The sequence below is a fragment of the Thamnophis sirtalis genome, unplaced genomic scaffold (genome assembly GCF_051295495.1).
Source record: "Thamnophis sirtalis isolate CommonGarterSnake01/CBP01778 unplaced genomic scaffold, rThaSir2_p1.2 scaffold_3, whole genome shotgun sequence".
In the NCBI taxonomy this organism is placed as follows: domain Eukaryota; kingdom Metazoa; phylum Chordata; class Lepidosauria; order Squamata; family Natricidae; genus Thamnophis; species Thamnophis sirtalis.
Genome location: NW_028261383.1, coordinates 50,218,225 through 50,243,547, shown reverse-complemented (window position 1 = coordinate 50,243,547; position 25,323 = coordinate 50,218,225). Strand labels below are relative to the sequence as shown.

Sequence of the window (25,323 nt, the reverse complement as noted above, 5' to 3'; positions counted from 1 at the left end):
CCATTGAGGACAGTTAGCCTGAAGCTATTAACCTTAAGGGGTGTTTTTAGTGGCTATCACGACAGCTAGATGAGTGTCAGAGTTTGGAGCACTTTCTTCCAGGGGGGATTTGTGCGTGTTCCACAGCAACAGGGTCGTGTTGAAGTTAGATGCAGTTTTTATGCCAAAGGTGAATTCCATTTTCCATCGTTCCCAGGAGGTTGTGCTTCCGGATTTTTGTCCAGATCTGATTAGGGAATGTGAACAGCAGTGGCACCGGTTGGATGTCCGATGGGTTGTGCGTATTTATTTGAAACAGACAGCCTCCTTCTGGAGGTCGGAGGCGCTTTTCTTATCTTTCCAACCTTCGGTGCTGGTTAAGAGGGTTACATCTTCCACCATTAGCCGGTGGATCCGCTTAGCTATTACCCTGGCATATGAGCCCCAGAATTAGCCTGTGCCAGCCGGTATTATGGCACAGTCAATGAGGAGCGCTGCTTGGGCCTCCCAGGCTCTGATAGGCGAAATTTGCAGAGCATTTACATGGGCTTCACCATCGCCGTTTATTCAGCATTACAGGTTGGACACTTTCGCATCAGCTAATGCGGCGTTCGGGCACAGGGTGCTATAGCAGGTCATTGCAGATCATTAGTTTCCCACCCATGGGACTTAGCTTTGGTAGGTCCCATCTACTGGAGCCTCCTGTCCTCCGCTCCAGAAAATGTCAGTTGGTCTTACCTGAACTGCTATTTTCGGGGCTGGGACAGGAGGCTCCAGTTCCCACCCTAAGGTAGTTAGTCTAGCTGGGGTGGAGGGAGTTCTCCTTTGTGCCTTGTTTTCAGGTCTAGGGGGAGCTTGTTTCAATGAAATTGCAAGTAAAGGGTGGAGCCCAGAGGCGTGGCTTCAGCTTCATCCCAGTCTTGTGGCCAATTGGGTGTGTTAATACCATCTACTGGAGCCTCCTGTCCCAGCCCCGAAAATAGCAGTTCAGGTAAGACCAGCTGCCATTTTCTGTTCTTCATTTGGACTTTCTTGTAGGCCAGCTTGATGTCTCCAGTAGTCAGTAAGTCATCCTGGTATACTAGTTTCAGTGCATCTTATTCATTGTCTTTCAGATCTTCGTTTTCAGTCTTTGAATATTTACAATAGGTAAACAACTTTTCTTCCAGTAGTCCTACAGCTGCTCAGCCAACAGTTCTAATGCCTGTAGCTCATTTGTCATCAGTTGTCAAGGAACTCCAACTCTAGCTAGGTCCTTGTTGACCTCCACAACAACTGATACAGTATGGTTTTCTGTAATAACATAGCAATAACACTTAGACTTATATACTACTTCATATTGCTCTCTTGTTTAAATTGCCTAACTTAAATGTCTGTACTGCTTCATTATGCTTTACAGCCGTCTCATCTGCCCCCTCTGATAAGACTTGGCATATCTTCCTCAGAACACACAAGCCCACAAGGACATTTTATTTACTCCTCCCTGGAATTCTTCTGATTTATTATAATCAGTTGTGAGAAACTAAGGTTTTACTTTAGCTGAAGATGTCAGTGTCACATTATGAGTGAAAATCTATCAATCATATTATTTCCGGGTTTCCCATTCTGACTATACATACATCACAATGTAATACTAGACATCATTTTTAAGGGAAGAACATGTATACATGTATTAATCAATTCCAGCTATTGATTAATTTATTTATTGAGTTGATCAATTCTGGCCAGATTAGTCAGTGAAGCTATTTTGTAATAATTGTGGCTTTGTAAAGAAATTGACTAAAACATATAAGAACATTGAGAACAAGGGGAAACAGAGTGACTTTGAAGGACAGTCGGAAGATCTGGTACCAAGGCAACAATCAGAGAAGCACAGTTTAAGCCCATTCCAAAAAGACTCACTTGAGGAAATACCTTAGATAGGATTCCCCCCCTAATTCACACAAAGATAATTGAGGGAGGAGGGAAGCATTCTATTACTAGATAGTCCTCAATTTATAATCACAAATGGACCAATGCTTGGTCACTAAGCATTGCAGTTTTTAAGCAAATCATGATGTGACTTTTCAGTCATTTTAACAAATCACGTGAAGCAAAGCATGTGGTCATTAAGTGAACTACCTAGTCATTAAGTGAATCAAGATGCCCCAGATGGCTTTGCTTGTGCAAAGCTAGCTGGAAAGGTTGTAAATCATGATCATGTGGCCATAAGATGCTGAAACTGATGAAAATGTGAACCAATTATTAGTGCCCAAATTGCAATTATGTGACCATGGAGATGGGAGGACGGATCATAACTCATTTTTTCCGAGGTCATAGTAACTTTGAACCATTATTAAGCAAATGGTCATAAATTAAAGACAACCGATATACTGTAGGCACTTCTAATAAAAATAGTTTTAGACTTAACATGGCACTGGTTCCTTACTCTGGTGTATTCTGTGATGCAAAACGTTTGTATGGAGTTTTTTTTATGTATTTTCCTTCTTTCATAGATTTTAATGACCCATTTTCTCCAGTGTACCCAATATTATGTGAAGCTTTATCCCATGTGTACAGCATTGTATGGAGTTTTCTCTGATGGATGCATTTTATTAGATAAGTCCATTACAAAATTTGCAGAAGAGAGGAAAGTGAAAAATAAATGTTGATGCATCAGCCAGACCAACATCTCCAAACTTAAAAGAGTTCCAGGCATACAATATATATTTTGATAGCCCATTCATGTATTAGCAATTTTGACTATTAAAAACTTGGATATGGTATTTAATGTACTATCATCAGTGTCTGTGATATGGTTGGTAAACAACAACATTTTGGGGGATTTGAGAAGGCAGTGAATGGAAAATGGCAACACTTTTCATTAAAGAACAATGTAATAATAAAAGACAAGGATTTTGCTGTAGACAGTTTTCTGCAGATGAAATCGCTCACCATTCTCACCAGTAAGGGAGCTGTAACTTTCTGAAAAATGGCTCATAATGATATTCATGTCTCTCTGTGGCTCAAAATCCATTCTTAATTACAACATTTCAAGGAACTGGCAATAGGATTTTTCCTGTTCATTTATTTATAAATAATGCAATATTTTTGTTCAATTATCTACAAAAAAATTCCCTTACATTTCATGATAGAAGAAGTTTATGTATGCATGGCTATGTGCACATGTATTGAAAAACAGCCCAGTATACATTAAAAGTAAAATAATAGTAATGCATAAAGATTAAACTAACATGGCTGATAGATGCCTGTTCCACTATATTCCTTCCAAGAATTGCAGCATGTTTAGTTAAGCTAAAACATTAAACCAAAGATGGCATATAGCTATTGTGCTTTGCTTATAAGAAAGCATCTTTACTCCTTAAAATGATAAATGATTGGGTGAATAGGTTTCATAATGTTTTACATATATACATCTGTTCAACGCTAGGAAGCAGGTGGCAAGAATTCACAGGGGAGGAAGCAATGGGGACATTTACTTGAAGCTTTACTGTCACATGTCAAATACTGGAAGGAAAAACAGGCATCAGGAGCAGAGGGGAAAGTACACGTTTAATAAATGGGTTGTGTTATGTTCATTAATAATGAAAAGGAAGGTCATGGCTCATTTTCAGAAGCACCAAAACAAGCAGTAAAGCTGTGTACATTGAAACTGAGTCAATTGAAGGGTGGTGCGGTAAAGCATTGATCCATATTTTCTGACTTGGCCACTCAGCCAGATTCTGACCAAGAGAAGAGTTTATGATGCAGAAGATGATGGTAGATTCAGATACCAACAGAAGATATTTTTCCACATACTTCCCCTATATATATATATATGTGTATGTGTATGTGTGTGTATATATATATATATATATATATATATATATATATATATATATATATATATATATATATATATATATATATATATATATGTGTGTGTGTGTGTGTGTGTGTGTGTATATGTGTATATGTGTATATGTGTATATGTGTATATGTGTATATGTGTATATATGTGTGTGTGTGTGTGTGTGTGTGTTATGTATATGTTATGTATATGTATATACACATACACACACACACACACACACACACACACACATTTTATGCTGCCAATCTCCCCTACAAGGTGACTCTGGGCGACTTACAAATTTTAAAAAAAGTAAAAGTTAATTAAAAGATTAAACATCACCAAGTTAAAAGCAAAACAATTTAAGAACTCAAACACCTTTCAGTGAGTTCAAGCTTTAAGAGAAGCACACAATGCTATATATTTTAATGTAAGCAATTGTTGGAAGAAATGTCCATCTGGATTCAGTTCCAAGTGGGGGAAAAGACACTGGAACCATGGAGGCTGCTTGGAAATATGATTTTAATGGTGGGCAGGACCACATGGTCTGAGGTCCTGGGGGAAAAAGGTGATCACATGCTTCAAGATGTTGGGTGAAGAAGAAAAAGAAGGGCTTGCTGAGAGTTCCTGGGTTTTTTTATACTCTGTTTGGCCCCACCTCTCTGTTTCCTGTTCCTGTGTAAGAAATGTATTCTGATTGGTTGTCAGACTCCCATGGGGCCATGCAGGGACAACCTAGGCTGTGTTTTGAGTCCAAGCTTGGTTGAGCATTGCTTCTTCCCAGGTGCCCTGTGGTAGGATGGGTAAAGAACTAATACTATCATGCCTTAATTCCATCACCCTGGAGTGGAAGGGGGATGGTCTTTGCCATGTAGAATAGACTGCCTCAGGCATTTTAATGGTCTGTTGAGAAAGGTGGGAACTATTAAGAGTGAATCTGTTTACTATCTAAAAACATGTTTCTCCATTTCTCTTTCAGTAAAATACAGTATTCTGCCTTTTCAATATTTCCTAGGATATTTCATTCTTCTAGGAGAGGGGTGGGTGCTAACTTCCTACACATGAAAGAAATCACTCAAGGTTCATTTCAATTAATTCACTTCAATGTCATTTTTTAGATCTGAGATTACTCAGTTGGAAATTTTTACTGGAAAATTAAATAGGAGGGTGAAAAGGTTCATTCTCCAAGCTTGTGGGTTGGTCTCCAAACATTGTATTACCAGCCTAGATAACATCTTCAGCAGAGTTTAGAAGATATCCATTTTCTTCTGTTTATAAGGGCTACAGGTGTGGGTGTGTCAAATGAGAGTCTTGTGATGGGTTAGATGTGAGTCATCAGTGAGTCTTGTAATGAGTCTGGTGACTCATCACATCAAGTCAGAGTTATTTGAAGGTGAAGTGCTGGTGGAGGGAGTTACGTGGGTTGGTTGAGGATTGGTGCTTTTTTGGTTGGCTGTGTAGTTGATTTGGATTCTTAGGGGTTTCTAGGCTAGTTGTAGGTCAATGTTGATGGAATTGCTTGTGGAGGCTTTGATAAACTCACAAGTGTGGCAGGTGGTAGCCATCACAAGACTCACTGATGACTCACACCTGACCCATCCCAAAAACCTCACATGCCCACACCTTATAAACAGAAGGACACTGCCAATGACATCCCCTAAAGTCTGCTAAAGATGTTACCTAGCCTGGTAATAAAATGTTTGGAAATCAACCCACAAGCTTGGCAAATGAACCTTCACCCTCATCCTATACCTGAGCTACAGATATTCACCTCTATTGCAAAGTTAAATATGTTGAACAAGTGAATGTTGTTCCATTCTATTAAAAAAATGTTTTAGTCTTAGTATTAATACTTTACCATTTGTAGATGAAAAAAGAAACAGGAAGTTTAGAGGCTCATGTATACAGATACTTGAAAGCCTATTCCTAAACAAAACTGTTACACTTTTTAAAAAGAAAGACTGCCCACTCCAGTGAAAAAAATAAATGAAGCTGTAAAAGGGATTAACCTTAATTTTGAACCTCTTTTCTCTTTACCTGAGGGAGAAAAAGAGATTTAGAAAACAGGTGTTGTTCCCAGCTGTGTTTGTAATAAAGTTAGTGTTTTTCCTTCCTCAAAACGCAGATATCTTTTAAAGTAGCTAAAGCAGGACATAAAGGGATCCAGACATTTGTGGTCTAACAGAATTGACATTTTCGGTAATACAAATTCCCAAATTACTATGATTTTATATAAAGTTCTTTGCTTTTTTCATAAGGACAAAGTCATCATACTGAGAGATTAGCCTTCATTTACAGTTCAGTGGATGTTACTCACAGAGCAATTTAGGTAAATTGTAACCTAAATCACATTTCAGTAATAAACATTACGGTTCTTTCTAGGCCTACTAGGTCTGCTCAAAGAGCAATAAATCCTTCTAAGTTTAATAGTCTTACAAGTAAATGGGTAGACTGTTAATAGCTTATTAATAAAAATGTTACTCATACAAAGTTGCTGTTCATATAAGAAATATATATTTATAAAAAAAACTGCAGAGGAGCAGGGGACAAAGCTCAGACACCTTACATTTTGCATCCAAAAAGATTCTGTTCCCAGCATTTTCATATTGAACTTCATATGCATTCTTATCTCGAACCATATAGTATTGCCGCATGTCAGAGTAGATACCAATAATGTACATGTATACATCCAAACTAGACTGCATTGTTTCATTGTCATATAATATATGTGGGTATGTGGATATATGCATATTTATTTGTTTGTTTGATGATTTGTTTGTCATATTTAGGTAGTGCACTTTGGAGGTGGTGATGTTTTGAAACCTGTATGCAACGAAATTTCATTTTAATGTATGCTGATTAGTGTAGATTTAGTGACAATAAAGTTATTCTAAAGTCTAAGTCTAACTCAAATGCATTTATGGGTAGTTTGTATTGGCCAGCCAGCTAGAAGTAGATGGAGAACGTTTAAAAGCAAAAATATGGTGGAGCTTTTACTAGTCCAGGTGAAAAACCAACAATATCCAGCAGTGGTGGGATTCAAATTTTTTTACTACCAGTTCTGTGGGTGTGGTTTGGTGGGCATGGTAGGGGAAGGATAGAGTAAAATCTCCATTCCACTCCAGGAGAAGGTTACTGCAAAATCCCCATTTCCTCCCAATCAGCTGGGACTCAGGAGGCAGACAATAGATGGGGGCAGGGCCAGTCAGAGGTGGTATTTACAGGTACTCCAAAATGCACAAAAAATCCATTACCCATTCTCCAGAACTGGTCAAAACCTACTGAATACCACCTCTGGTATCCAGGTCAGGATGGACCACTGCTTGAAGATGAGAATAAAAATATACAATCAGGCAGAGTCAGCAGGGTGATATCAATTACACAATGTAACCCAATGGGATCCAGGAAGTGGGTCTTCTCTGTTATATTGCCTCCTCTCTGGAACAATGTCCCCCTCAGATATTCTCCCAAATCTTTTCAACAAAGATCATAAAATCTGGGTCTTCATCCAGTCTTTGGAGCAGAGTAATTGGGGACCCCTGTATTTTCTTTTTTTTTTTTTTAATATAATTTTTATTAAACATTATTACCTTTAAAAAAACGGAAAAAACAATACAGCGACATAAATACAACGACATAAGCAAGACAAATCATACATAACAATATAAAGTAAAACATACAGATACAAATACCGTTTTAAACATACAACCCCCCCTCCCCCCCCCCCCACGGTGACAGTCATTCACAGCCTGGTTTTTCTTTCTTTCCTCATTATTAGGTCTCTAAGCCACATCTTCTCATTGCAAGATTCAGGGATCTATTACGGTACCTATGTTAACTTTCCCCATTTTAAGTCCCTGCTGTTCTCCTAGTCGCCCACATATACCATAGGTTCCAGCTAAGATAATGTTCTGTTTCTCCTTTGTCCCTCAGCCAACCCGTCATTCTGTCCATTTCTGCACATTCGTAGATCTTTTTAATTAAAGCATCTTCCGGCGGTATAGTGGTGGATTTCCAAAGTTGTGCATTTTCATGGCATTGGCTCGCTTTTTCTGGATGTCTGTTTTGTATAGAGTTTTCATTACTTTATTCTTAATTATTTCATGCTGCACTCTTCCCAGAGTCAGGATGGAGTCAGACAGACCAATACATACTCATTCACTCACTGATTGGGGATAATACAGTACCAGGAAATGAGTGCTGTGTAAGAGGATATATAAGATTTTTGTTAGCTGCAAACCTGTGTCCAACCCATTGACGATGTTCCTCCAGGCCTTCCTGTCCTCTACCATCCTCTGGAGTCCATTTAAGCTCACATCTACTGCTTCGGTGACTCCACCCAGCCACCTCATTCACTCTCATCCCATTGTTCTCTTGCCCTCAATCTTTCCCAGCATTAGGCTCTTCTCCAGTGAGTCCTTCCTTCTCATTAGGTGGCCAAGGTATTTGAGTTTCATCTTCAGGATCTGGCCTTCTAAAGAGCAGTCAAGGTTGGCCTCCTCTAGCATTGACCAGTTTGATTGCCTTGCAGTCCAAGGGCTTCGCAGGCGTCTTCTCCAGCACCATAGTTCAAAGGTCTCAATTCTTTGGTGCTCAGCCTTTCTTATGGTCCAACCTTCACAGCCATACATTGCAACTGGAAAAACTATAGCCTTGACTATACACACTTTTGTTGGCAGGGTGATATTTCTGCTTTTTAGTATGCTGTCTAGATTTGCCATAGCTTTCCTATATAAGATTAAAGAGGTACATAATTATAAGTTATGGTAGACACTTGATATTGAACTGTAACAAAATTCACATTATAATGCCCAAGCATACAGTCCTTAGTACAGATCAATGAATCTTTACACCCTGACTTCACGGAGGAGAGCCTTCTCTGTGGCTGCTCTGACCCTCTGGAACGAACTCCCCGTGGAGATTTGAACCCTCACCACCCTCCAGGCCTTCCGCATAGCCCTTAAAACCTGGCTGTTCCGACAGGCCTGGGGCTAAAGAGCTGTTGCCCCCGTCTCGAATGGTATGACTGTTGTGTGTTTTAAATTATGCATTGTTATGTGTCATTTTTAATTTTTGTCTGTATCCCCCTTCCCTGGTTTGAGTTGTGAGCCGCCCTGAGTCCCCTTCGGGGGGAAAGGGCAGCATATAAATATAATAAACAAACAAACAAACAAACAAACAAACAAACAAACAAACCAGCCAGTATGGTTCTTGGTGAGACCTCTTGGAAATAGAAGTTGACTCATCTTGTAAATATTCAGATAGGGAAGAATGTTACACATGTTGCCGTTAGTAGGTATAAAGTGGAGCTTAAAAAGTCAAAATAACATCTCCATCATGACACTTTCAATGGCTCTGGGGAAAAGAATGTTTTGATGCACTATGTAAGTGACATAAATAGATCCGCTTTTTTCATCTCTTTACACAACCTCTATTATGACATATGCCTTTCTTGCTCTGCCTTACTCTCTTCACATTCCTCTGGGATCAAAGTTCTCAAACAGAGATGTCATAGTCTATTCCCTTATTCCTCAAGTGGATAATAGTAAATTAGGAGAACGTTCTTTTGAACTCCCAGGAATAAAGAGTCATGATATTGGTAGCAATAAAGCTGGGATCTTATCTATAGAAAGTGAAGTCTAAAAGTTGCTGCTCTGCGTAGTATCTTTCTATAAAACAAAAGAATAGGTTGCATTGGCAAGGAATAACTGATTCCTTGTTGCATAACTTGTAGTTTGTGATACATTGATGAAACAAAATTTCCTAATTAGATGCATAAAATAGATTCCTAACTTGGGTGGTTAGCATAGTACAGGTAGTCCTCAACTTATGACAACAACTGAACCCAAAATTTATGTTGCTAAGTGAGTTTTGGACCTTCACAACCTTTCTTGCCACAGTTGTTAAGTGAATCACAGTTGTTAAGTTAGTAACACAATTGTAAAGTGAATCTAGCTTCCCCATTGACATTGCTTGTCAGAAGGTCGCAATAGTTGATCACATGATGCCAGGAAACGGCAACATCATAGACATGAATCAGTTGCCAGCAGTCAGATTTTGATCACATGACCATGGGGAATGCTGCACAGTGTCCAACAGTCATAACTCACTTTTGTAGTGTTGTAATTTTGAATGATCCCTAAACAAAAGGTTGTAAATTTAGAACTACATGTATAATAAAGTGTAGTGTAGTATAGTGTAGTATAATACTATACACCACTAAGACCTCTCTCTGAGGAAGATGGTAAGTTTAGAAATAGGAAGTTTGACATGACATGACATAGAAAACACTTTTCATTCTTTCAACTGTACTTCTGGATCCAATGATTTTACCTTCCTATAAAGCAAAATTTGTCAAACTTCTCAATTCATATCACTTTTAATATCTCTGTAATTGTTTTGGGGTATCCATAGTGATTTTCAAACTGTGCATTTGGACAGATAGAGCACTTCTGTTTATTTGAGTAGTAAAATATCTAGTGACATCCTTTCAACACTGTAAATATAAATTGATGAGCATATACAAGACGGATTATATGACAATACAGGTAGTCCTTGGACTATAATGGTAATTGTGACTGGAATTTCAGTTGCTAAGTGAAGCAGCTGTAAAGTGTGATGCCACTGAGATCATTTAGTGACAGCAATCCCAATTGCCATTGTAATTCCAGAACTGCACAAGTTGTTAACAGGAAGATGTGAGAAGCACAGGGGGAAGTGTTATGGGGGAGGAGTGCTGGAGGCAGTGATATAGATTTTGGATGAGCCAATAGAGGCCACAGGCAGGAGGTCCATGGACAGGTGCTATAGATGCACAAGCAGACCAAGAGGGGCTACTGGTATGTGCTATAGAGTGAAGGGCTGACACAGAGTATGAGATCTCTGGGATCTTGCACTTTGTAGTGGGGCTCCTCAGGAGGAAAAGCAACTTACCGAAGCAACTTGTAATCTTCCCTACCAATTTCCCCATTGAGAATTCCCATTAACTTTGCCTGTGGAAAGCTGGTAGGAGCGATTGCAAATTGGGGTCACATGACCATGGAATGCTGCAATGGTCATTAAGTGTGCAACCTGCTTGCCAGGCACCTGAATCATGATCAAGGACCATCTGCATATAAATGATGCCTTTACACAAATGGTACAACTTAGACATATTTGCTTCAGACAACACCTATAAACATAAGTTACTGTAAGTAATTTGCATAGATTTACAAGAATTCTTTTTAGAGTCAAATTAAAATGTCTCCAGGCATTCAAAATTTTGAAACGGAAGCAATTAACTTCTGTTTTAGGTTGATAGATTTTTAATGCAGGTGTTTATGCCTCTTAAGTTTGTTCAGTTATGTTATTCAAGCTTTATAAACTATAATGTATAAACTGTAAGTATGTACAAACGATATTGATATTGTAAAAAGTGCTCAATGCATAAAAGGAAAAAATGAAAACAAACTGAAGGGGGGACCATTTTCGGCTGCCACGGCCTCCTGTAATCTCTGCCGGTGAAAACGGAGCTCAGGGGGTGCCTCTCCATTTTTACTGGCAGAAGCACCACAGGCCAGTCCTTTTCCTGGGAACTGCTCTGGAGAGTCAGTGGTCATTCACTGTTTCCAGGGTGGCCCCGCAGGCCAAATCTAAGTACCCTGTGGGCCAGATCCAGCCCCTAGGCCTTGAGTGTGACACCCCTGCTCTAGACTTTTCACCAAACAGTAATCACCTTCTAGTAGCAGCCTTCTGTGGAAGAAATAGAAAGAAGGTCATGTCATAGAGGGATATGGTAATAGGTGTGCTGCAACAGACACAACACTTGTGAACTTTTATTGCCTTTTGTCCTTGTTTGTCCATCACAACATAAGGGCTTTTTTAAAAAAAAAATCCACACTCATGATTAATGTGTTTCAGATGTCCTTTGCATTCCCTTGCTTGGAAGACTTTCCATTTGGATTTGTGCCTAGGCCTGCCATTTTTCATTTCAAGGTGTCATCTTTTCTTGATTAGGAACATTCATCATCTATTGCCTTAATGGTCTGTTCTATCATTCTGTTTCTCAGTCATGGCTTCATAGTATTGATGTCTTGTTACATATAGATAGCTCATTTTTGTGTTACATTCTTGACTGACCATTTGAATTACTTACTTTTCATTCTTAAGTCTTCTCCTTTACAATATTCTTTCTGAGTTTAACCTAATCCTTTCTCAGCTGCAAAAAAAAAAACAACACCTAAGCACAGAGGATTAATTTTTGGCAGCAGCACAAAGTTGGATTTTTCTGTATCTCTCTCTTTATTTTAATCTAGTGATCATCCAGATTTTTACAGTCCTTTCAAACCAGCCACAGAATCATAAACTCTGCTTTTAAATAATGCTGGAGATAGACCTTTTGTATTAAAAATAAATTTCATAACTTTATTACCTGTTTTCTGAATCTTGGTTCACAGTTAGATAAATTGGTGAAATTACCAGGAAACAAAATGCTAGTTTGAGCTGATTTATTCTCCTCCAGTCCCACACCTCAATGCTTTGTCTATCATCGAAGAAGCTTTCCTATTATTCCTAGTCAGTTTTGTCTAATATTGTCTCCTCTAATTGTGACATTAATAGCTACATACCTGCTCTGCAAAACTCTGGATGAGCATTAGATGGTGAGAAATGTTTAGAGGGAATTGTTTCTCAGCTATAAATCCAATGGACACCAACCCTATCTAATCACCACCTGCTATTTGACCTTTTTAACTAATTGTACTTGGAGGTTTCTGCATGTAAAGTATGGGTTCAGCTACTGACTTATAGCAGGTACATTTGAGGTACATGGTCAATAATTCTTGAAGAATATTTTCTGTCTGCACACCCCTAAGGAGCATTAAGACGTTAAGCATAATTTGGTGCTGCTGAATTCCACTTCATCTGAGTTCCTTTATTTTATTGTAGAACCTTCAGTGAAAAAGCAATTGCCTATTCTATTGTTATTAATTTATCCTTTTCTTGTTACAAGGTCAGTCAGGGAGCAAGCACAATTCTTAAGAAACTGTAAAGATCAAATCTTCCTTCCACCTATACATGTTGTTTCAACTTTAAACAATTATGTGGCTACACACTATTCCTACAGTACAATACAATTTCTGCAAACTATTTGTATAATACAATATAATGCAAAGATTGATCAGCCCAGAGTTGCCTAAAGGTGAAGCATTAACTTTAAAAATAGGTGTCCACTTGCTTCACAATCACATATTAAGAGGGCAACCAATGAGACTATCTGGTCTACCTAGTAAGGTCAGCCTTTCCAGGTAGACCACATAGGAAACAAGATCATATAAGATAACTTTAGTTTATTGTAAAGCTATAACAGATTCTTGAAAGATTGAAGTGCAATTCTCCCACCATCACCTTTATAGCCCTATAACTTAGGGAAAGTGGTTAAAAGCCTAGACAGCATCTCTTCACCCAAGCATTTTGTCTCCCAAGATCACTCCCCTATATTAGAGGTCTCCAATTTTTGGCAACTTTTAAGACTTATGGACATCAACTCCCAGAATTCTTTAACTAGACATGCAGGCTAAGGAATTCTGGGAGTTGAAGTCCATAAGTCTTAAAGTTCCCAAGATTGGAGACACTTGCCATATACCATTCTGAATATAGTAGTTAAATTGTTGGATTCCAATTGTAAGGCTTCACTTAGCTAAAAGTAAAATCTAAAAGAATATGAATAGAACAAACTAGAACAGATGCTTTCTAATACTGGTGGTCCTCAACTTAAGACTATTCATTTAACAACAGTTTTCTAAGTTATGACAACCTCAGAAAAAGTGACCTATGACTTGTATTTTCACTCATGATTGTTGCATCACCTCCGATCACATGATCTCAATTTGGAAATTTGGTAAGCAGCTTGCATTTACAACCAGTTGCAGCATTCTGCAGTCATGTGACCAAACACACCATTGGGGAAGGTGGATTTGTTTAACAACCACAAAATTCTGTTATCAGCTACCAGAAAACTTGTAAAATGAGGTCCAACTCAACATTTGATTGCAACAATTTACGATGGCAATTCCAATCCCAGTTATGGTTATAAATCAAGGATAACCTCTAAAACTCTCTGAGGATGAAGTGCAGAATAATAGATCTTCCATCCTTGGGTGTTTTGTTGTTGTTGTTGTTGTTCAGATTTGCTTTTCCTTTTCTCTCTCTCTGTCTCTTTTTTTAGGTAGGTGACATGATTAGAAGTTAGATAGGATAGAAAGAAAAAGTCTTTTAATAAAGGGTGACATGATTAAAAGCCAGAATAAGTGATAGAAATAAGAGAATTAGTGTATACACTTTTATATAATAAAATAAAAGTAATAATAAAAAATGGAATAATTGAACAATGATAGACTGCAATCTAATATAAATGTGTTTTATTATTATAAATACATAAGTTGATTGAATGTAATAATCATGATTAACTTTATTAGTTGTATTTGTATTAGAATGTATAACACTCATGTGCCACACTGTTCCAACATCAATTTGATATATTTATAAAAAATAAAAAACTTCTCAACTGGAAAAAAAAAATAACAGATCTTCTTTTTTCCAGTTGAGAAGTTCAAGTATGATCATGTGCTTTAGCAGCCTTTACATTCTTTGATCTGGACTCAGATAGAGAAACTTAATGTATTACACAGTATATGTTGTTTTGAAATGATGCTCTTTTTGTTTGCATTGACATTGGTTTTCACAGTCAGAAATTCTAGGGAGCTGAATTCATTGTCATCTCATGCATCCAGTGAACTTCACAATACAAGGGCTTCCCATACATCCAGGCATCTTTACTCATCTTTATGGCTAGGCCTAGCAATTTCAAAAAGCTGCTTTAAACTAGGTGGAAGATAACCCCTTATATAGGATGTGAATAATAATAACATTTGCCATTTTTCAATATTATGCCCTAGATTTGTCCTCCTCTCTTTAAATAAGACTTTAAAATCTGGGCCTATTCCCAGATCTTGAATCAGGGTGTGGTGTGGCTTCGGGAGTCCTTCAGGATTGGGCAGCATATAAATTTTGATAATAAATAAATAAATAAATAAATTTTAAAATATTGGCTTTTTTTCTGGATGTCCACTTTTTGGCAATGTTTTTTTTTTTCATTTTTCTATTTTTGTTACGGTATTTTGTAAGTCACCTAGAAATTTCATAAATAAATGAATCTTTATGGGTCATGGAAATAATAAGCTATTTATTTTTTAAAAAAAATTAACCTACCAAATTATTACAGGTCTGAATGTGCTTTTCCAGTCAGACATTCTCAGTCCAACTCACCTCACAGTGTTGTTGTTGTGGGAAAAATAGGAGGAGGAAGGTGTGTCACATATGTTCACTACCTTGAGTTATTTTTAAAAATAATAAAGGCGGGATACAAATAAATAAATTAAGTCTTCTTTACACTCTGTGATCATGTTAATTGGATTCCTTGGGCAAGATAGACATCTTGAAATACATCATTTCTCACTAATAGTATTCAGAGGTTTCTTGCTAGTAAGAAGTGATGCAAGATGTCAATGATTCTGACATTAATATAAATCTAAATAACTCCCAAGAAAGCAGTGGGATTGTGCTTGATTCACATGACTGGTTTTATTTCCATACCTAGAATGATGGTTTCAGTCATCCCAAATATCCCCATGTGATAAATCTAATATGCATTTAGTATGTCAGACATCCAGCACGCTCTTGTCAATGGGAAAAGAGAATGAAAGCTTCCATAATACCGAGTTCCATTAATATCTCACTGGGAGATTGTAAATAAACACAAGAAGGAACAAGGAAAAACATCAACAGACCAGTTTAAACTTAGATATTTTTGCTACTGTGGGGAAAAAGTGGTAATGTGAGAAATGAGGTGTATGTTTTGGAACATTTTGAAGGTTCACAGCCTGCACATATGGCTAGAATTGTCTGTTTCCGATTGCCAAAAACCAAGGCTCAGATATTTCAAGTTACCTTTGTATCAGTGGTAGGATTCAAAGTTTTTTACTACCAGTTCTGTGGGTGTGGCTTGGTGGGTGTGGCATGGCTTGGTGGGTGTGGCAGGGGAAGGATACTGCAAAATCTCCATTCCCTCTGGATCAGCTGGGACTCGGGAGGCAGAGAATAGATGGGGGCGGGACCAGTCAGAGGTGATATTTACCAGTTCTCCGGACTACTCAAAATTTCCACTACTGGTTCTCCAGAACTGGTCAGAACCTGCTGAATACCACCTCTGCTTTATATTCCATTCATGAAGTTGTCCTCATAACTATAGTTACTTCATTGCCAAGGTTCATGTGGCCTTTACTGTAAATTAGTCTTTAGATAGATAGATAGATAGATAGATAGATAGATAGATAGATAGATAGATAGATAGATGATTGATAGATAGATAGATAGATAGATAGATAGATAGATAGATAGATAGATAGATAGATCCTCCAAAGTCTTTTGAACCCCACATTGCTAGGGAATTCTGGGAATTATAATCTCAGTAGTGAAGGGTACTCCAGATTGGGAACTGAATGAATTCAGAGAATACTCCACATATAATCACTTACCTGATTAATACGTTTGAATAGCCATTATGAACAACAGTTCCTTTGCCCTACATGGTTCCGAAATGAATATGAGTTGAATTGTAATAATAATGGTAGGTATTCCATGACTAACCCAAGTAAAACTATGGTGAAACCTCTCGTTCACTTACAGATATAAAAGCTACTTTATTAAATTTTCATTTGTCTTTGGTAGTTATAGTTCCAGTATAGAACATTCTTCTTGGGCCCCATACATGTTGCAGATGGATACATGTACCTGGAATAGAAATAGGAATTCCAGGGGGGGAAACCCAGAAAAAATGAAGGGAAAGTTGTTGGGGAGTTTTTTCCCATTTTTTCCTGGCTTTTTCTAAAGCCGTTTGGGGGGGAATGGAAAAAATCCTGTTTTTTCCCTATTTTTCCAAGTTTTTTTCCAGGCGTTCCATCTCTAACCTGGAGTGAAGCCAAAGAAATAATGGCAGTACTGTTTACTTATTCCATAAATGTCAATGACTTACACTAATTAAAAGCAAAACAAATTCAGTCAGAAAAGCTGAGGACCAAATTCAGTGCAATTATTCTTATGATGCCACTGAGAATTTGTCAAAAAGCTTCTTTTTTAAAAAAATAAATTCTGTAAGCAATTTCTTCTCTAATTGAATAAGAATCAATCCCCATTTTTTAAAAAAATCTATAGCAGAATTTTCCAGCATAGCGCTTATTTTAAGAAGACTTGGCTAGAGAATACTTTTCCATAGTTTTCATTAACTTTAGATCAAGTAGTATTTAAGCGTTTTTCTGCTAACAGTGATCTCAGGATGTTACACTCAATATAACATGGGCTGTTTCTGTATGCTTTAACTCTGATTGCTTTGTCACCCTAATTGCTTAGTCTTTTAAGGAAAAGATCAGGACTAAACCTCAGGCATTAGCATTTCACATTTCATTTATGGTAAATAATAAAACTTTGGACACAATCAGCATTTCTTCCACTAACTGAATTGGGCTTAATTTTACAGCAGTACAAATAGTAATATGCTCAACTGAGTGAGTTAATGACATTTAATTTGACCGGAACAAAACTGAGCATTCCTTTGTCTTATATTTTTGCAAATGCAGCCAACACGACTGATTTACCCAGAGAGTGTGGAAAAACAGAAATACGTTAATTCCCACTTCTGGATGAGAAATAGCCAACTGGGGTCACTCTGGGAGTCATTTTTTCTATTTCTGTTAATCTAAGAGGGCAGTGCTACTGCCTCAGCTGACCCAGATATCTCTTTTTATTAATTTCCCACTTTTTCCCACTTTTCCTTCTCTTTTTGCCGTAGCACAGCATTTTCTGCATATATTTTTTCTACCATCCTTCATATGCATTCATCCTTCTTCTCATGCCTCACCTTAATTTGCCCATTTTTCTTCCCTTTTTCCAAATCTATCTGAACTTGTCTTTTAGATTCCTCATTTCTTTACTCCTTCCATTTTTCTTTCTTCTATTTATGGTATGTACTAGTAAGCAATTACATGTATATGTGGCAGAGAGACAGTGTAATATAGTTACGATGCTTGGTATATGGTTGAGTTGCTAATCTAGGAACTATACAGTCTATTTCTACTTCTCCCTGAGGCAGCTGGATAACCTTGACTGGTCACTCCCTCCTAGCCTTATTTTTTTTAAAAAAAAGCAGTTGTGTGATAAAAAAAATACTTATCCCATGAATGCATTGACAGCTTTATCATAAGAAGTAGGGGATGGCAATGCAAAAACATGCAGGAGCTGCAACCATACAGGAACAATAAAAAGAAAAAACAGCATACAACTAGTCCTGGATTTATGACCACAGTTGGGACTAAAATTTCTGTTGCTAAGCAAAGTGGTTGTTAAGTATGTCACTTCTGATTTTTTTTTTAAAAAAAAAACTTTTTGCCACAGATGTTAAGCAAATCAGTGTGGTAACCCATGCAGCCAATAAGGAAATCCAGCTTCCCCCATTGACTTTGCTTGTCAGAAGCTGACTGGGGATGTGATCATGTGACAGCTAGAGATCAACTTTGGACCTGCTACTTCTGAGGGAATATAATCTAATTCAGAGTAAATTCCACCTATTCTTCAAGATCAGTTTGTTTTCCAGGCCACTTTGGTCTTCTTGGGAAGTTGCTTTAATTTCACCTTGTTCTGTTTCATCTAGTTTATTATTGAAATAAAGCAACATTCAGGGGTACTTATGACTTTGTTGGGGGTTAGAGGCAGAAGTGGTATTCAGCTGGTTTGGACCAGTTCGCCTCAACCAGTAGCGGAAATTGTGGGTGGGCTTGCCCATTTGCCCAGGCTCTATGCCTCTATTTTGGCATGTTTTTGAGGCTGGGTGCATGCTAAGAAGACGTGTGAGAGAGCAAAGCACGTGTGCAGAAGGCCAGGCGCATGTGTGGAGGGGGCACGTGCACTAGCTTTGCATGCGCGCAGCAAACCAATGGTAACAAAATGTGAAACCCACCGCTGGTTGTGGACCAAGGAGAAATAGAGATGGTTACAGCAAAGGCACCAATCTTTGGAGCTCTGAATTACATTCCTCACAGTTTCATGTAGCTACTTGAAAGAGTACAGGAGCCATGATAGAACCCAGTAATGCCAGGGAAGGCAATAGCAATAGCAGTAGACTTATATACCGCTTCATAGGGCTTTCAGCCCTCTCTATGGGTGTTTAATAATAAGCTCTTAGCACCATCTTCTTGCATAATCTACACAGAAGCAATGTAGGATGACCTAGAACAGGGGTGTCAAACTCGCTGTTGACAGGGCGCCATCACGTGATGTATTGGGACTTTCCCCCCCTTCGCTAAACTGGGTGTGAGCATTGCCAACACATGACGCATCCAGCCCTGATCTAGAAGGACAGCCCTGATGTAGAAGGATACCATGGCTGACGATATTTAAAAAAAACAAAACACTAAGAGATAATGTATCTCCATTAGCTCCAGGAGAACAAAATCCTAATAGAAATTGGTCCAGGAAACATTTGAGATTGACTTATACTGCAGCTAAAAATGTCATTTGAATCAGGAGAAACTTTTTAAAATATTTTTATATGTTGTCTCTTAAAGGCACATAGAAATGTATCCTATCTCAAAAAGGCTTTGGTTAACCCCTCCTTAGCTATGATATTAGTCCCAGCCTGGCTAATTTAATGAACTAGGAAAGGCCGAATAACAGAGTTTGAAGGGACCTGGGAGGTCTTCTAGTCCAAACCCCTGCTGAGGTTGGAAACCCTATACCCAAGTGGTTATCAACTATGTGTGGTCCGCAGACCTCTGGGGGCCCACTTTGTGGCCACCGTGTGTCCATGAAGACTTAAAGAAATCTTGATTTACATTTGGAGAGGGGAGGTCCGGGCCATGGTCCATGCTATTTTAAGGGGATCAGTGGTAAAGAAAAAGTTTATAACCACTGCTATACCTTACATATAACCCTATAGATAAGCATTGAATAAATGAACAGTGGCCTTCATTCCTACATACATCTGTCTACATCTTTGAGATCTATTCCTATAAGTGTTTCTATAAACTTGACAAGTGATAATAAGATTGCCTCCCAGTATCCCCAGATTGGGGTTCAAGGTGTAGCAAATCAGTCTTTCAAATCTAGAATACAATATTTTGGTAAAGATGTATTGGACCATAAACAGAGGTGGTATTCAGCAGGTTCTTACAAGTTCTGGAGAACCAATAGCAGAAATTTTGAGTAGTTTGTAGAACTGGTAAATACCACTTCTGACTGGCTCCACCCCCATCTATTCTCTACCTTCCGAGTCCCAGCTAATCAGGAGGAAATGGAGATTTTGCAGTAACCTTCCCCTAGAGAGGAGAGGGAATGGAGATTTTATAGTATCCTTTCCCTGCCACGTTCACCAAGCCACGCCCACAGAACCAGTAGTAAAAAAAATTGAATCCTACCACTGATTGTAAAGTACAACATTACTATTCTTTAGGAGCTTTTTGTTGCATCCATAGTCACAGAGTAAGATCTTAAATGGGCCTGAAAAGAAAAAGTGAATTGCCATGATATTTCCTCCATTTTCACTTTAGCCCTCTGTTCAACTCTCCAAGGAAATCATTGAGCTTTGTTAGAGGTATTCTACTTGCCGGTTATAATTGAGTAACCCAAATTCAAATCATGCTGATTTGGAGATTTTATAGCCACTGTATTTTAATCTACATCAAAAGGTAGTCATGAAGAAGATACTGGAATAGAAATCCATGCATTTGATCATTAACTCCTTGGAGAAAAGAGATAAAGATTAATAGAACATATTAATGAACATTCATAACAGCAAAATGCGGATTGCAACTGAATCCACTTGAGAGGCACCTGAAGATAATCATACTGTAGTGTGTATCAAAACATTACTTGCATTTTCAGATATGTTTCCAGTCACATATTTGTAATATTCACACTATACAAAAATAAATATTCAAGCTGCAGAAAGCAACTGAATATCTATCTCACTGGAACAGAAACATGCATGGCTTTATGGTCAACAGAGGTATGAAGAGTATCACATGGTGAATGTGATGACTGCACTTTAGCTGCAGAGAAGCATCCATCTTGCAACAGCAACAAGAATAAAATGTGATGCCATAAAGACAAACAGATTTATTGAGGCAGAAGTTTTGTGAAAGCACAACACTACAAAGGCATATGCTACAATAAATCTGTTAGCCTTTATGTTGCCCTAAGATGCTTTGTTCTTCTGCTGTAATTTAGAGCTTCACAAATCATAAAAGTACTTATATATTATATTTGTATCCTGCCCTGCTTCCAAGGATCAGAGCTGCATTTTAATTGTACAGGAACTCTGGAAGCTACATTTATTGTGTTCAAGACTGTCCTGTTACACTCTGCCAAAGTTCACAGGCAGGTCAGAAATGTTCCACCCGAAAGCTGTCTAGGACAAGTGAACCCAGATGGTCAGGATAAAATGAAGAAGGCGGGTGGGAATGGCATTTTCAGGAATATAAACTGAGCTCCAGACACATTATGAATTTGAACTCTTCCCATTTCCTGGAAGAGGTGAAGGGTTTTAAAGCAAGGGTGGTAAAGTCTGGCATTCTGTCCTCGTTTTAGAGCAAGCTCTAATTAGTTTGCTGGGATACATTAAGACCCTCTCAAATCAGGACTGTTGGTCCCCCAAGCTTCTTGTTTCTGATAAAAGATAAAGAGAAACATTTATGCCTACAAACGGTTAAAGGAATTTTGTAGTACTTCATGAGATGCTGACTAGCAACTAAGTGACTATTCTATTTCCATATTTTTGGCACCTTCTCTGTCTTTGTTCTTCAGAATTGCATATGTGAGAGAGAGGACTGAAGTGAGGGAGAGAGAGGGAGAGAGAAAGAGGGAGAGAGAAAGAGGGAGAGAGAAGGGAGATTATTTAATGATCCTTTCATTTGCCAGCCCAGCAACACTCTTCCTCCTTTCCATGAAAACCTTTTCCTATGGAAACCTAATATCCTATTTTCAGGTTCTGCCCATTAACTGGTTAAAACAATATGATCTCTGGATGGGCTTTCTGTCCCCTTAATAGATTGACAGAGAAACATGACTTCCTGTACCATGTAGGATCTCTATTCAAAGACCTGAACTGCAGGAGGCATTTTTGCCAAAATGGGAAGAAAAGATGTGCATGCTGGCTTTCCCCAAGCTGATGGTTTCCCAGAAATTTTGGTGGAAAACCATGCTGGCCGGTAAATGTTGAGATCTGCCAAATTGCACTCATGGGGATATTTCAGGCTAGGGAAGCAAAATTATCAGAGTTGCAAACCCAACATAACTAAAGCTGTGGTGGGCTGCCAATTTTTTTATTACTGGTCCGGGCACACGTGTGTGTGCTCGCACATGCACACAACACTTCTGTGCATGTGCAGAAGCGCATGGGTGGAGCCTCCCACTGCCGCTACTACCGGATTGCCTGATCTGGGCCGAACCAGGAGCAACCCACCTCTGATCTAAAGGGTTTCAGATTGGAGGAGAGGAGTTCTGGGAATTGCGCACTGTACATCACCAAATCATACCTGTTAAAAGAAAGCTGATCTATATGGATGTAAATTTTGAAATTAATCAAAATTTACTCACATACACACAGATGGAGCAGCCAAGTGTTTCAGCAAAGATGGTTTCATCAATCTCTTACCAATAATATTTATTGGAATAAGAATTGACAGGTATATACATATTGCAAGTCATTCCCTCACTAACTGATGCTGGTACTGCAACAATGCAAAACTCTTGTTACAAAGATGCTATATATTACCATGCTCTTTCAGAGTGTTTGGTGTAAAAAAGCCATTTGGACAGTGAAACATCTTGTAACCTGGAAAAGAGATAAATCTTGGATGAATAAAACTGGTTTATATGGCACTGTCGAATTGAAAGATGTTTGCACAATCATGTACTGCTTTGCCAAGGCATAGGTGAATGCAGTGATATATTAAGACCTACTCAGCATATATGTAAGTTAATACTTCCACAGTAAGGATAAATAGTCAGCAGAGGATCCAAAATCTTTGTAATGATTCCTGATCAAATATACTCTTCATCTTTACTTTTTTTCTCCAAATGTTTCTATATCTAGTTACATGCATTAAAATGTACTTGAGAGACCGCCTGCTGCCAATTACCTCCCAAAGATCCATTAGATCACACAAATTAGGCCTCCTCCGGGTTCCGTCCACTAGCCAATGTCATCTGGCTACTACCCGGGGGAGGGCCTTCTCTGTGGTGGCCCAGCACTTTGGAACGAGCTCCCCGCAGAGATTCGGACCCTCACCTCTCTCCAGGCCTTCCGAAAAGCCGTTAAAACCTGGCTGTGTCGGCAGGCCTGGGGTCGATGAGTTCCCTTCCCCTCTCGAATCGTGTCGCTGTTGGTTGTTTTAAATTCCCTGTACTTTTGTTGTAGTTCTTGTGTTTCCCTTCCCCTCCTTTGGGTTTGTGCGCCGCCCTGAGTCCCGCTGGGAATAGGGCGGCATATAAATAAAATGAACCTTGAACCTTGAAATACCTTTAAAAAAAGGAATTAAAATCAAATGTGAGAGATTTGCTTTGATACCCATTTTTCTTGATAAATATGTACAACTAGCTCAGTGGCTAAGACACTGAGATTGTTGATCAGAAAGGTCAGTTGTTCTGCGATTGGAATCCCTAGCGCCATGTAACGCAGTGAGCTCCCATTACTTGTCTCAGCTTCTGCAAACCTAGCAGTTCAAAAGCATGTAAAAATGCAAGTAGAAAAATAGGAAACACCTTTGGTGGGAAGGTAATAGTGTTCCGTGCGCCACCTAAGACCTAAATCCAACCCCCACATGAATTATGTTGACTCCAATTTTCCTTGACAATTAGTAGATCAGATTCTGGTGTATAAGTACCATGAAAAGTAATATTTTTGAATTCTATTCTAGCTCCTGGTTTCTTGTGCCTGAGAAATAGGCTCCTTCTGATTGGTAAAATCATACGATAGCTGTTGAGATAGACACTGTGACAAGTTCCCCAATTAAAAAAGAGAGAATTCCAGGACAAAGAAGTATGGTACTAAGATATTTATAGGTCATACCTGCTCAGTTTGAATCCCATTTATTTGCCACTTGTGAATTTTATGATAGCACTAAAACCTTGGTTTTCTGATAGTTTATTGATAGCTTTTGTACTGTACAGAATAAAGCTAGTGGTCTAAGTGCTTTTCTTCTTCCCATCTGTGAAACAGACAATAATAACTACATTATTTGGCATACTCTAATGCTGAAATCGCACAATCACCTAAAATAAATGGATGATGAGCTGAAATAGCAAGTGCCCGGATTATGGATTTAAATATAGATTAAAAAGTAGTGGAACTTATAGGCAACCTTGTTTTACACCTTCATAAGTTGGGACTGCTTTTGATAAACATCCCTGAAGAATACATCTAATTCTCAAGGAGACTAGAGCCACATTTGAACATATTCCCAGTATCCCAAAGGTGCTTTACCAAAAGCCAACTGGACTTTCTTGGGGTTTTTTTTCCTTGAAAATGTTCTGCTACTCATCCAAGAAGCTTCTTCAGTTCTAACTGAATGGAAGGAATGTTTATAGGTACCTTACCATTCAGTTAGAATGGAATAAAACATTTTTAAGGGAAAAAACCCAAGAAAGTCCAGTTGCCTTTTGGAAAAGCAACTTTGGGATAACTATGACCTAGGTCATTGAGAATTTCCATAGACATTCCCAGGATAAGTATTGGAACGTTAAGAGGGGGGGAAAATGTAGTGTAGAACATCTTGCAAAAAGGATGTGGGAAAAGGAGCCTTAAGTCACCTTTTGAAATGATGGAGGAAAGTAGGCAGATCCATACATGATATTTGACAGGCACCACCTACACTAGACAATGCACCAGATGTTCATGCAGCTTAGTTCTTTCAGCTGAGTATCTCTGAAGTGCATTTTGACTATGAATTAACAGGAATAGGTGTCACAACAAAATGCTTTTTTCACCTCAAAGAGATTTGAAATAGAAATGGCATGATGTTTTGACAAGTAGCCAAAACAATAACCAAAGGAATATTTAAGAGCCATGGTTAGTATGCACTACAGCAGGCTACTTCTGCTGACTTCTGGGCTGTCAGCAGTTCGGCAATTCAATTCTCATTGGCTCAAGGTTGACTCAGCCTTCCATCCTTCCGAGGTGGGTAAAATGAGGACCCAGATTGTTGGGGGCACTATGCTGACTCTGTAAACTGCTTAGAGAGAGCTGTAAAGCCCTATGAAGCAGTATATAAGTCTAAGGCCTATTGCTAAGTTCTACTTAAAAAGAAAAAAATGTAACCCAGCAATTTTGAATAGGTTTCTTAAATAGTCTAAGGTCCTCTCCAACCAGGTGTTTTTCAGATGTGCTAAATTCTCAGCCAGGAGAAAAGCAATTGCAGCCCCATCAT

General features: G+C 38.5%; 1 protein-coding gene across 2 annotated transcripts in view; it reads left to right on the top strand.

Moving 5' to 3' along the window:
- Window positions 1-25,323, top strand: part of PDZRN3 (PDZ domain containing ring finger 3) — a 215,967-nt gene that overhangs the window by 157,936 nt on the left and 32,708 nt on the right. The gene's annotated exons all lie outside the window — the stretch shown is intronic.